This window comes from Xiphophorus hellerii, chromosome 3 (assembly GCF_003331165.1).
Source record: "Xiphophorus hellerii strain 12219 chromosome 3, Xiphophorus_hellerii-4.1, whole genome shotgun sequence".
Lineage (NCBI taxonomy): Eukaryota > Metazoa > Chordata > Actinopteri > Cyprinodontiformes > Poeciliidae > Xiphophorus > Xiphophorus hellerii.
In genome coordinates this window covers 21,952,651-21,966,304 of record NC_045674.1, presented here as the reverse complement: position 1 = coordinate 21,966,304, position 13,654 = coordinate 21,952,651, and the positions used below count along the sequence as shown (strand labels likewise).

At 37.7% G+C, this 13,654-nt stretch overlaps 1 long non-coding RNA gene across 6 annotated transcripts in view; it reads right to left on the bottom strand.

The window, feature by feature from the left end:
* LOC116717553 (uncharacterized) overlaps positions 1-13,654 on the bottom strand; it is a 125,179-nt gene that overhangs the window by 88,249 nt on the left and 23,276 nt on the right. The gene's annotated exons all lie outside the window — the stretch shown is intronic.

The following is a 13,654-nucleotide window of genomic DNA, read 5'->3' as shown; positions in this document are numbered from 1 at the left end:
TAGAGCTGCTTTGTATGAATAACATTTCATGTGCAATAATCTGTGGCTTTCTTGTCACAAAATTACACACACCCACACACGCCCACGCGCGTGCACCCATGCACCCTCAGATGAGGAATGGCCTCCACCATGGCCACAACAACAGATTCAGTGTTTGTAGAGAGACCAACAGACTGACAAGACAAAGATGGGAAAATCCTCTTTGGTTTTCCACGGTCTTCTTGAATTCATTTTTTTCTCTCCTTTTGGTTTTTGCATGTATGATCATTTTGCAAGATCAAAAACTAAAGGTTTTAACTTTCATAATAATAGTAATCGTATAAATAATAGGAAATTATCCATTTGAAATGAATTGTAATCTTCAAACTTTTCTCAATATAAGAATATGTCTTGACTTGTGTGAGAAACCATCCCTTTTATTGACAAGCCAAGGATACTGTTTGAATACTGCATTGACATATACTCAAGAGTGAAATATTCTGGTGAATATTTACAGAAGAAACTCACTTTTGAAGTAAAAATAGAGGAAATATGAAGGCATTCAAGTCAGTCTTTATGATCCTTGTGGGAAAATATGTCACACACAAGTTATTGTTGTAAAGAGCATTTTTTATATGATCTTCTAACATGCCTGGAGGGTATTATTTTTTAGAGAGTCTGACATCCTAAGATAATTAAAGCTGAGTTATCATAACTTCTGTCAGCTGGTGTTCTTTTTTTTCCCATTTCCCCTGCCATCCTCACTTCAATTTATTGTCACTTTGTCAGCACTGTAAATGAGGAAACAGAAAAAATACAGTCATCGGTACGTTCTGTCAGAATGATTATCAAAGTTCGAAATTGTCATTTCAATAAATTCTGATTAAAGCAACGGAATCGGAAGCATGATATAGAGGTAACCTCAGGCACAGAAAAAAAAATGAAAACAAAAAACCGTAATATGATGTGGTTTCTTCAGGTAGCATGTTTTCAGCTCAACAAACAGAAAACCAGTTTTCTCCAGCTCACCTCTAATTGCATGCATGGCTGCTTCTCCTGCTGTATCGAAACGCTGAAAGTGCAAATGGAACCACATGATATTACTGTACGAGCTTTCTCTTCCTGTGTGGCTCTTAGCAAAACCTCCCTGTAGCTCAAACTGGGTGCATGACACTGTGCTTATTGCACATGACTGGTTTATGTGCAAGTCTCATACCTGTAGGCTGTGACAAATGACTCCCCACAATACGCTACTGTACGGACAATGTGGAGATTTGTAGATGTATAAAATGGGAAAAGCAACGGATAGATCATCACCCCGTAGGTGCAAAATGGTGTATGTGAATTGGTGACCCAAAGCAGGGGCGCGTATAAGAGGGAAAAGTTATGACAATTCTAGCTACCTCCACAATTCTAGGGGGCCCTCCACAATTTATTTATTTATTTTTTGTTCATAGAAATAAATAAAAGAGTTGTTAATTACCCTGTCAATTACAAAATTAATCATATTGTGTTTTCGAAGATTGTTTTTAGCAGTAAAAAATTTATGTTACCACTCCCAGACCAAAAAACACACATCCATATTTGCCCTGAACCCCTCCTGGATCTGAATGAAATGGTGCGTTCCTGCTTGGAGCGCTTGACGGTGACGATGTTCGGCAGCAGTCAGTGGAAGACAAGAACGACTGTGGCTGTTACTATTCAGATTCAGATTCAGATTTATTCGTATCCCAAATTGGGCAATTGATGTTGCAGCAAGCAACTTTGCAAGCCATTAGACAAAATAATCTTTGCTGGCCCTTTTTTTGTAGGTTTTCTGAATGGCAGGTAAATTTTAGCTTATTATCCAAAATAGTCCCAAGAAATTTATAGTTTTCTACTGTCTCCACTGTCTGACCTTTAATTGCTGTTTGATTTGTGTTATGGGGTTTCTGTCTAAAATCAATGCACATGTCCTTTGTTTTCTGTAACTTTCTTTTATTAAGAAAGTTTTTCTTAATAAAAGAAAAACTTTATCACACCAGTCAACAAATTCATCGACCACAGGGCCATGGGCATGTTCATCATCATGTAGAAGGCTAATTATCACTGAGTCATCTGCAAATTTTAATATTAACCTATTATCATGCCGGCTGCGACAGTCGTCTGTGTTCAAAATGTAAAGAAGAGGGGAAAGGACGCAGCCTTGAGGGGACCCGGTAGACAGGGACATCTCTCTGGACATGCGTCCATTCACTCTGACTTTCTGCGTTCTGAATGTTAAAAAAAACAAGAATCCAGCCCACCACATTAAAATCCAGATGAAAGTTATTAAGAAGTTTATCAATCAAAATATGGGGCTGGATTGTGTTAAAAGCCGATGAGAAATCTACAAATAACAACTTAACATGGCTTTTGTTACTTTCAAGATGTTTAAAAACACAGTTTAGTAAAGTGGCAGTGGCATCCTCAACTCCCCACCGGCCCTGTAGCAAACTGTAGGGGATCCAATAAATGTTCAGTCTTGGTAAGAAGATATCTCTTAAGCAATTTTTCCAAAGATTTCCTGACAAGGGAAGTCAATGCAACAGGTCTAAAATCATGCTGCTAAGAAAAATAATAAAGTAGGTTTTCAAAAAAATAAAATAAAATAGAGAGAGAAAAAGGTAAGAGTGTCAATTTGTAACCCAGTTTTCTCTGAGAGGTGGGTAGACTGTGTGAGATTATCAACCATTTAGCATAGTTAGCTTAGCTTCAAACTACTGTTTGCCTGCTTTTCACTAGCATTTAAATAATTAAGGAAAAAATTACCAACACATTGATATATTTAACCTGTCTTTTGTACCTTTTTACCACACTTAACAGATGAGTCAGTCAGCAGCCGCTCTAACCCAAGTCCCTCCTCACCTGCCCTCTCCTAAGTGAAATTAAAGCTAAAGTGTCACTTTTATATAATTTTTTTTCACATATTTGTTAAAACGGTCATTATGTTGTGACAGTATGGTATGAGAGATAATCTGTGAAAAATCTATTTCCTCTGCCTTCTCCCAGTGCTAGAAACAACCAGTCAGTGGCAGAAGAGTTTTAGTGCTGTCAATCACTATCCCATGTGGCTGCTCATCCTCCCTCCCCCTCGCTCTGTGCTATGCTGCAGCTAGCATAGCCTGTTGTGAACGCTCAGTCTAGTTAGCATAGCTACCAATGAAAGCAGATAAAAAAAAATTCTGTAATATGTTGTTTTTCCACCATTAGCACATTTAGCAGTGAGTGAATGTGGATGATTGACAGCGCTAAGACCCTCCTCCTGGTTCTGATTGGTTGTTCTGGTCGGAACGTTGCATTACTTTAGCCAGTAATAGTAGCTCAGGGAGGAGGGGGAGGAGATTGATTGTTTTCACAGATTATCTGTCTCGTAACAAACTGTCACAACATGGTGACAGTTTTAACAAAACTGACCAATTAAATTTTTTGTCAGGGGGCCCCAAGATTCCTGGCGGCGCCCCTGACCCAAAGCCTGCATCTTCATATATTTCAGTTCTTAAAGTGAAACCGCAGTGGTCTGAAATTGGTACCAGAAGTTCAAAGCTTTTCTAAAAAAAAAAAAGAGATATATCTCTAATAAAAAGCAATAAGATAAGTTAAACCCATTTTTTTCATTATCAAATTAATATTCCCTGTGAGTCTGAGTGAAAAGTGAAAGCTGTCACTTACGCTATATTCAGTGCACGATTACCTGAGATAAGAGCGTCACTTCCTTGTCTCTGGGACATGAAGTGTTTCAAATAGTGATCAGATCTACTGTGTCACTGTGGAGCCACAATTTAGTTACAACCACCTACTGCACGGGTTTTGTCCCCTTCTCTGTTGCGCAGTTTGAGGTTGCTCGTGTTAATCTGTGCTTCTGCATGTACGCACAAGCGATTTCACCCAACTCCAATTAACAGTCAGAGCGGGGAAAGGTAATTACAAAGCTAAGTGGGAGACGAGAAGGCACGCTGGGACGTGCTGCGTAGACGCACGCGTTCAACCAAACAAGCACTTCCACCTGCCACCAACTCCAAAAGATGCACCGACTCAAGGATCTATTAACCTACTTGTAATAAGTGTTTATTGAAATTTGTTGGGTTTTTTTAGACAGGAAGGTGCTGTAGAGCAATCAGACACAGAGACAAGAATTTGGATTTTTCAGCGAGGAATGCCTGGATTAAAAGGTAACAGCTATACAAGTTGAAACAAGGAAACATCAGCAATGATTTTGCTTTTCAGCCAGAAATGGCACTGACATCCTAAATCATCAGCAGTGGGGATGAACCAAAACCACAAACTATTATCTTTGCCAAACACAATCAACAGACACGCCTATGTGGTGATACCATCTTTTCCTTGAAAGTGATTCACAACTTGATTAACACGTTTACTTACCTTTTTCTTTTTAAGGTTTTGTTGGCTCTAGTGGCCTTTATTTGAAAGTAGTTCAACAGGACAGAGGGTAATGAGAGCAGGGGAAGACATGCAGCAAATGTCACCAGGCCAGGAATCGAACCTGCGACCACCGCCACGAGGACTAAGACCTTCATACATGGGTCGTGCTTTGCCCCTGCGCCACCATTTACTCAGCTTTTATGAGACAGCAGATTCTACAAATGTGCTTTGAGACATACTTGTATCACCGGTTAGTCTTTGTTTTATTTTTTTTATTTCCTCCGCTTGGGGACACAAATCCTGACGAACTAGGTCTACAACTGTTTAAATGTCTGCTCAAGTCCAGACATGTCTGAACTTTTTTTGTCAAGAAAGCCCACATCTCACAAATTCATACAAAGTCCTGTTACCAAAAACCTGAACCTTTCCTCCCTTTTCCTGCCGTAGCGTTGCTATACATAATCAGGGTACTAATGAGTGATCAGGTGATGCAGTAAAGTTGTCCCGCAATGCTTCTCGTGGGCCACATAAAGTTTTTCATCCACACGTGGAGAGCTATTTACATGAAGCAGGTGGCTGAGCAGTAAAGACTGAAGGGTCCCGCAGCCGAACACGCTCGCGCAATCCCGCACACATGCTCGCAACGCTGTCTCGTTATCACGGCTCGCTGTTAATTTACAGTCCTAGATGGAACATTTGAAAATGATACACCTGACGCTCAACCACACATCACGGGGTGGGGGGAGAGAAGTGAAGCCTGACTAGCAGCTGTCTTGTAATTTGCAGTTCTGTCATTACTGCAGATTATAGCAAACAGAGAGACACCCAGACCTGTTAGACAACAGCAATTCCATATATTGCTGCAGCGCAGAGCAGGTGCAGCCAGGAAAAGAGACGGAAGACAGAGTTTTTCCCAGCTGTTGGTTTATGACTTATAATTAGTCTCATAACCATAGATGTCATTCAACAGCATATTGTCTTGGTTATGAGAGTGAGCTCGTCACCTTGTAGGAGTCGTTCTTGTTTGGCTGGATATTTTTTTCTCTCAATCATCCCAAGAGTGATGTTTCTGTTTTCTGTTTTGTTAAAAAAAAAACATTTAAAATTAAAGGTCATTAGATAGCAAGTTAGACTGATGCACTGGTAAATATAATATTCTGAAAGTATTCTGTTTTCTTTTCCATTTCCCTTGTTTTCTTTCTCTCCCCTTCCTGCTTCCTTCTTTCCTGCATTGGTCTTCCTTTGCACCATTTTTTCCTTTTTCTAAACCTTTGTGCTTTTTACCTTTAATTGCTCTTTAACATACTCCCCTATTCTTCTATTCTTTATTCCATTTCTTGTTTCCTCTCTTTATCTTTCTTACCTTCCTTCTATGTTATCTTTCTTTTATATGTTTCTTTAATTCATTTATATTTTTTAAATAATTAGCTGTTTTGTTGATTTATTCCTTCTTCTTTTTCCTCTAATTTTTTCCCTATTGATCTGATTTTTTTCCCCTATACTCGATTATACTTTTCACTGTTCCTTTTGGATTTTTCTTTCTCTCTTCACTTCCCCCTTACAATTTTTACTTTCCTTAATTTCTTTGGACTTGTATTCTTTATTTTCACTATTTTTTCTTTCCCATTTCCCTTCCTCCTTTCTTTTCTTCTTTACTTATAGTTTCTCCTTATTTTCTAGGCTCTGTATTTTCAGTTCTTCTGTATTGATTCCTTATTTCTGTCTTTTTATCCCATTTTTCTTTCATATTTCCATCTTTTTCCTCTAATTTTCAGTTTACCTTTTTCCTCATTTCCTCCCTTCTTTTCCCCGTGTCCCAATTTTACTACAGCACCTATAAAATCAATATAAATCGAACCAAATACTTAAAAAAACATGACACAAATGCAAATTCCATCATGTTATTTTCTTCTTATTCACGCCACTGTGAAGCTGCTGCTGCCACAGGAATGACAACCCTTGTTGGGATTCTGTCGCATCAAGCCAGCAGATTTGAATGCTAAACCCATTAGCCAAGCATCACTCACAGTCAGAGCTGGCGATGATAAATAACCCAACCAGAGAAATCTGATTAGGAGAGATGGAGGCAGAGGATCTGAAGGAATGAGTAACAGCAATGTTGCCGTTATCATGCCTCAGTCAGATTGGAAATCACACACCGAGGAAAAAACATGAAATGTTCATCCGCAGTGGCTTGTGTCGGCTGTTTTTCTTAAACATGGATTGGGACTCAAAATTGGGTCTTTGGTGAGCTGCAATTAAATGAAAGCTGAACTTTGTGTGCATGTTGCAGAGCCCTGATACTCCAGAGGCACGGATCTGCACAAGTAAAGAGGGCCATTTTTAAACCAAATGAAGTTTATGGGTCCCAGTGTTTGCTTAGAGGACAATCTTAGGTCAAGTGAATCATTTATACACTTACCAAATGTAATGCATGTCATACTATCTTATGCATATACATCCACTGAGAATGAATCACAAAGGGTCACACTTTTCATTTTTTTAAAAACAGAAATATATGCAACCTCTGAGCAATATTTTACTATGCATAGTCTCTCTACGTGGTGTAGTAACATTGGGTGCTTGTCTAGACAATTCGGACACCATGACACTGATTTGCATAGACAAAAAAATGTTAGAAGTCTTTAAAAAAATCATTTTTAAAGTAACATCAACCTAATAAGAGACCTTAGGGATATTAAGCCACAATGCTTAGAGTTACTAGACAACAGGACTCAAAAACTCAAAAACTTTCCCATAGAGCAATGATAAGAATAGACTCTGGGAAAGGAGACTTGAGGATTCAGCTTCCTGGATGGAACAATTATAACATTACATTGTTTCATATCCTCAATACCAGAAAGTGTATTACAAATTTTCTTAAAAATGAACACGGAACTACATTAACTAAATGGTATACTTATGCAAATGAAATGACATTGGGAAGTCATTTTTCAGCTGAAAAGTCATTTTTCAGATTAAATGGGAGCCAGTCACAGGTCTCCCATTTAATCTGATTTAGGATCACAAAGATCCCTATGAGGGATCTTTTACACGTTAGGAGGGTAGGGTAAAAAACCACACCTTAACGGAAAAAAATAAGCTTAATTGCATAACACTAAATTTGATTGAATTCATTCAAATAGCAACAGTTCACAATAAGTGATATCTCGGGGTGCTGTCGAGAAATGATACGCAAAATCCAGTTAAAATCATATTAAAAGCACTGACATTTAACTCTGTTCTCATACAGTTCAGCTAAATCAAATTACAAGCTAATCCAATTTAGGTTTAATATAGAAGTATTCATATAATGCTTGTTAATAAAAAGTTTTTAAGGCCCCATGAATTGTGTGAAGTCTTCATCTCCACCTTCCTGAGCAAACACAGGAAGGCATCAAGAGTGAAGAGCAGAACTCCCTTTTAACAGGAAGGGACCTTCAGCAGAGGCAAACTCAGGAAGAGTGGTCCTCTCCCTCAACCGACGGGGGGCTGAGAGGACAGGAAAGAGATACAGACAGACAAAAGCACCAGACCGGGGATACCTGCAGCGGGAAACGGAAACAGAAGGCAAACACAGGGTTAAGCTGTGTTTGCCTACACTCGCTCATCACATGAACTGTGTCTATATTACCACAGAGAAAAGAGAGGTAGGAATATATCAGTAGATCCTGGAATGTCCCATAGAAACCCACATTACTGGCAGCAAAGGCAAAGTGTTAGCTCAGGGTCACACAGTGTTTAAGGCATGGTCCTAAAAGTCCTAAAATTAGCCCTGCTGGAGGCTGCTCAAACAAGAGAGGAGGCTGATAACGCCTGGCTCTTCCTCTCATTTCACTAACTACGTACTTTATGACCCACAAGTAAAACTGTCCTTAGAAGAAAGGGTCATGTGGGGGAAATATGGAGCTGTGAGATTTTAAACATTTGATCCATCTTGATCATTAAGAGCTCCAGGTGTGGAGGGAGATTTAATTTGAATGTGGATCTTACTAAGAGGGAATAAAAACAAGTTAAAATGGGAAGAATACAATATGACCTTCCTGCTTTGGTCAGCACTTTCATTTTGAATCTCGGCCTTTTGGATGATTACACACCTCACATAATTACTGTCTGATATGCAGAGAAGATGTTCTTAATTTTTGGTGGCATTGTGCAGGTGGAAAATTGAGTTTGTCTTATAAACTCATTTTATCAGGGAACATATATTGGTGAAAAAAAAAATTCTTTACATTATTACTATACTGAAAAGTATGTACATGGTCTGACAGCATGTTCTTGCAAAAATGAGGTCAAAAACATAACAGACAGTGATTCCATTTATAAGTGAGGGCAGCAACCAATAACAAGGCTAAGCTGATATAACATAGTTACAACAATAAAGAAATGGTCTTCCAAAAGTCACAAGCATGTGGGCTCACTCAGAGACTAAAGAAAACAACCATTTATTAGTACTTTTACTGTAGAATGACCAATTACCCAACGTGTCCCTTTCTCTTCTGTCAGAGAACAACAGAAATGAACAAAACCACAAAGACATAGTAAAAGTTTGTCCATCAAAGATTAAAACTTCTCCCTTGCTTTGACATTACAGCATTAGCCACCAATTCATAGCAAAGGGTTTTATGTGAGCAGCTACTTAATCTGCTGTATATTAGATCACATTTCTTGTAACGTCTTGAGTGTATGAGATACATTTAGACAAAGAGAAATTAAAATTATTATTCCATCCACTTACAGTTCACCAATTATCTTTGCACAGCATGAGGGTGAGCATGCACAGCATGAGCATGTAAAATTAGACTGTGTGCGCTCCGTTTTTCAGACACACATTTTGACACGCTGCTGCAGCAGAACTGTTGGACTGCGATTGAATAGGTGTTTGCCCTAGCTTTGGTCAGTCAGACCACACAGATTCACTACTATTCGGGTGTTATCAAAGGTCACATTGGGCTGAAATTAATAATTTATCACCCTGCCCAAGATATTTTATCTTACACTAAATGGCACACTAAAAATAGAAACATATTTAACATTTTGATCCAACAGAGCAGAGGTAGTTCAGTCTGCAGCAAGGACAAATATCAGGAGATTCAATAGATTAAACATGAAATCATCACTGATAAGATTTTTTTTTTTAGTTGAGCAATAGATGCACAAGCCCTCCAAAGCAATAAACCAGCCCCCATTTCCCATTAATTATTAAGAGGAAATTCAATTTATGCTCACCACTTCACTTATGAGCCTGTATTGCCTCCTATGTCTACCCATGTTTAGGTTGCATAAGCATTCCACAAGACAAACAATTACACAAGCACACACACACACACACACATTGATTGACCTTTACCACCGAGTGTTATTAATACATGCAGGTTGTATTAGGAAAGGTTAACGAGCAGTAAGGCCAACAGCGCTCACATGGAATACAAACAACCATCAGTAGAAGCTTAACCTTACGCAGCTGACGGAGAAAGAGGTCTTTTAGTTGTATTAATAAGGATGGAATTCCTTTTAGCCATTGGGGTGAGACGAAAACAGAGTTTACTAAGAATAAATCCTTAGACGGACACCTGCTTCAATATGCTGCACTCCTGCATTTGTCATGATTAATTTAGCAATGTGTACCTAAAAAAGGAATGAGAAACACGTTTACAGACTTAAATGAGATCATTCAAAAAATAATCATTATTCATGTGTCACTTAAGATGTGTCGTCTTCTTAATTATGTAATTCAACAACTCTGGATTTTGTTTCTCTACCTTTTTGCTGTTTTAAATGTAACACTGCACTGAAAGAGATACAAATGTCAAAACATACAATAAGAAAAACAACCTTTAAAAAAAATAGAATCAAACAATGAACTAAAGTCAGATAAACATTTAGTCATGTCAACAATCTGACAAGAAAAAAAGTATAAGGATCAGTCATAAGGTAGGAATTAAGTCAAAACAGGTGATAATACAAGTGATTTTATTTTGTTTGTATTTACTTTTAAATCCTGTAAAGCACTTTGTTTTGCCTTGTTGCTGAAAATGTGCCATATAAATAAAATTACCTTTACAACAAGTCTAATCTGTGTAAAAATGATATCAAAACTGAATTTACCAACCAAACTTATAGTCCAATAAGGAACATAAGATATAAGTATATATTTGTTTCCACACTAGACATGCAACGGACTAAATATAATACTGTACCAGTCTAAATGAAATATGATCTCACTGAAATATGTGAATCTAGCACACACCTTTTACTGAATATAATGAATTACTGAAACTAAACCTTAAGGTAATAAATGCAAGAGGGGGCCACATTAAAGCAAATTTTTAAAAAAAACGTCCACCGTTGATAAATTTCTTAGCAGGAAAAATGCGTACTTTTACAATACTGTTGCTATAGAATGAGAAGAATAAACAACACTGGGGTCCTTTAAAAGTGATTAGCAAAAAAAACCCCCAGATTTTTCAAAATAAATCATGTTTTCTAAAAACGACTGTTCTGTAAAAATATTCCATTGTTTGTTTGTTTTTGAGAAAACCTAAGGGAATTAGATTGTTTTAGTTAACATTAATGGTGTAATATGTCTTAAGCAGCAACCCAGTGAGTAGAATGTGCATGTTAAATGAGAAACAAACCAACATAAATCCTTAAGGTTCACCAAAGTTCAAATAAAAAGTTGATTTTTATGGAAGTGAGAAAAGATGAACCAGTGAGCCGGGGTCTGACAGCAGAGCCTCAAATGCAGATACAGGACTTCATATAGGAGAGATATATTATGGCCAACTGAATCAAATGCATCTGTAAGATTAAGCAGGAGGGCAAATTGATTTAGGGGATTTCACTTAGAACCACATGAAACACTTAACAGATGTGACCTACGAGGACCTGAAAAGACACACCTAAAAGAAGAACAATTCCCCCCCCAAAAAAATGTAGGGACCATTTTAACCTACATGGTCCTGATTCATGGTATTAATGACCAAATGTATCACTGCAGCTTTCATTTTGAACCTGTCACCGTTTAACTATTTAAGACCTACAAAACATGTAGTTCTTCCTTTTGAAAAGCATCAAGACACACCACAAGCACAACATATGGTGTAACACACTATGTTTTTTTTTTCTTGATAAATATAGTCAATGACAAACTGGGACTGGAATGCCGTTAAATTAAAGCATTCTCATATTTACTCATCGGTTTTTTCAACACTAATAAACTTGTAAGTTACATGGCTTGTGGTAGTAAGAGCAGATTCATTGGAGTGCTAGTCATTTATATTAGGAACACATTACTAAAAAGTGAAATAAACTGCTTGCAATGACTTAGTATTGTTATGTAAAGCAATTAGGACATCCTGCACAGCCTGTATGTTTTTCCAGCACATTTGGACATGTGAATATTAAGCATAAATATGAATAAGACAAAAAGTTCAAGTAACATTTTTTCCCTTTCAGAATTTCTGGTAAAATGTAACAGAAAAGAGAAAAATCTATGTCTGGCGAGGAATAAATCTCAGCCATCACATTTGTTCCCCCCTTAAAATGGACAGAGCCATATCACACCAGGTCCATATGATTAGCACCATTTTGCATTTTGAAGGAGGTTTATCCTTTTAAACACTGAACATTTAGCTTGGTGAGCTTCTGACTGCTAGAGAGAGATTGAAAACTATAGTGAGACAAAAATAACTGTCTGAGGCCTTTAGACAGAAAATTGTTGGGTAACGGTTTTAAAGAGGTCTCAAAAGAATTTGAAATCAGCTATTCTACTGTGCTGAAAATAGTTTACAACTGGAAGACATTCAACACAACTATCAACAAACCCATGTCTGGCCATTAAAAACAGGCCATAAAAGAAATCTCCACAACTGTAAGAAGTCATCATGAGACAAACAAGACTTTTCTATTGTTGTGAGGCTGCATATCTGCATAAACAGACACAAACGGCACATTCTCATTTTATTGAGAAGTTTAAAAAGAAGAAACATTTATTAAAACGTGAAACCCAGACTAATGTTTTCCAAAGAGAACGAAGATAAATAGCACACCATCTGGAATAAGGCTCTTTGGAACGATGAGCCTAAAATTGAGTTATTTGAACATTTTAAACATTAATTATAGGTTTATTCAAACTAAAAGATTCATGATTTCTGGGGTATCCAGAATTTAAATACCAGCAGCCAGAGATGAAACTAAGCTCACCATTTTTCCAAGTCTTTACCATGGATAGAATATTAAAGCTAGTGTATTAACTGTTGATTTACTATAGAAGACGAAGGGTGGAGGGATCCATGTGCTTTTCTCTGAGCCCTACATTTCTCTTTAATGGCATTAGGTATGATTCATATCTACATGTACAAAATCCCCTTTGATAACTGTAGCTCTTTAACCTTTTTGTCTATTGTCAAACATTTTTCTTACCTGAGCTTAATCACAGTCAGCTCACTTTTCCTGCACTTTCATCACAATTTACTGAAAAGTAATTAACCTTTTTTTTTTTACAACAAAAGCCCCAGAAGAGGATTTTCTGAATCCTCGTTAAAGAGTATAAATTTTTTTTTTTTAAATCAGTTTACTGTAAAACTGAAAATCAAACTGTGTTCGAAAGGGGTGCAAATGAGTTTTAAGTTGAAAGATTGTGAACACAGAAGATCCATGGAAACCAGAGAGCAGACTTATGTCAATAGAGGAAACTGTAGCCTGGAGGAACAAGCAATGGTTCTAAAGGAAAAGAAAGAAAAAAAAACAATGTACACCAGAAAAGATTTGAAGCTGATCTCCTTTCTTTCTCACATGCCCAGAAAGTGTCCTGTAAGCGCATCGGAAATACTTTGAAATATGGCTCGTCTTTCCAGATCGCCCATGTGTGACGGCACGCCGTAACAGCGTTAGGAAACCGTTTGAACGTGTTAAGTCACAAAAATAAATGGATGAAGCAAATGACTCGGAACATGTTTTCTCTGTCTGCCCACTCCCTGCGCTCTCTTTTAACGGGGTCAGTGTGACGACGGTGTCAGTGTCTGGACTCAACAACGGCATATTTGCATCAGTCAGTCAGTCAACTAGACCGTGAAGAGAAGGATTTCCCTGCTCAGCTGTGCCAGTGAGTCAGTGAAATATACTCTCATAAAAGCTTGCTGGACTGAGAGGGGGCCTGAGCACAACTTGAAACAATTTAATGGGCTCAGCTCCAGGCTTTTTCCTATTGGCAGGAAACATCCCATGAGGCTAATCCTTCACATAAAAATACTTAAAGAACCCACCTGCAGAC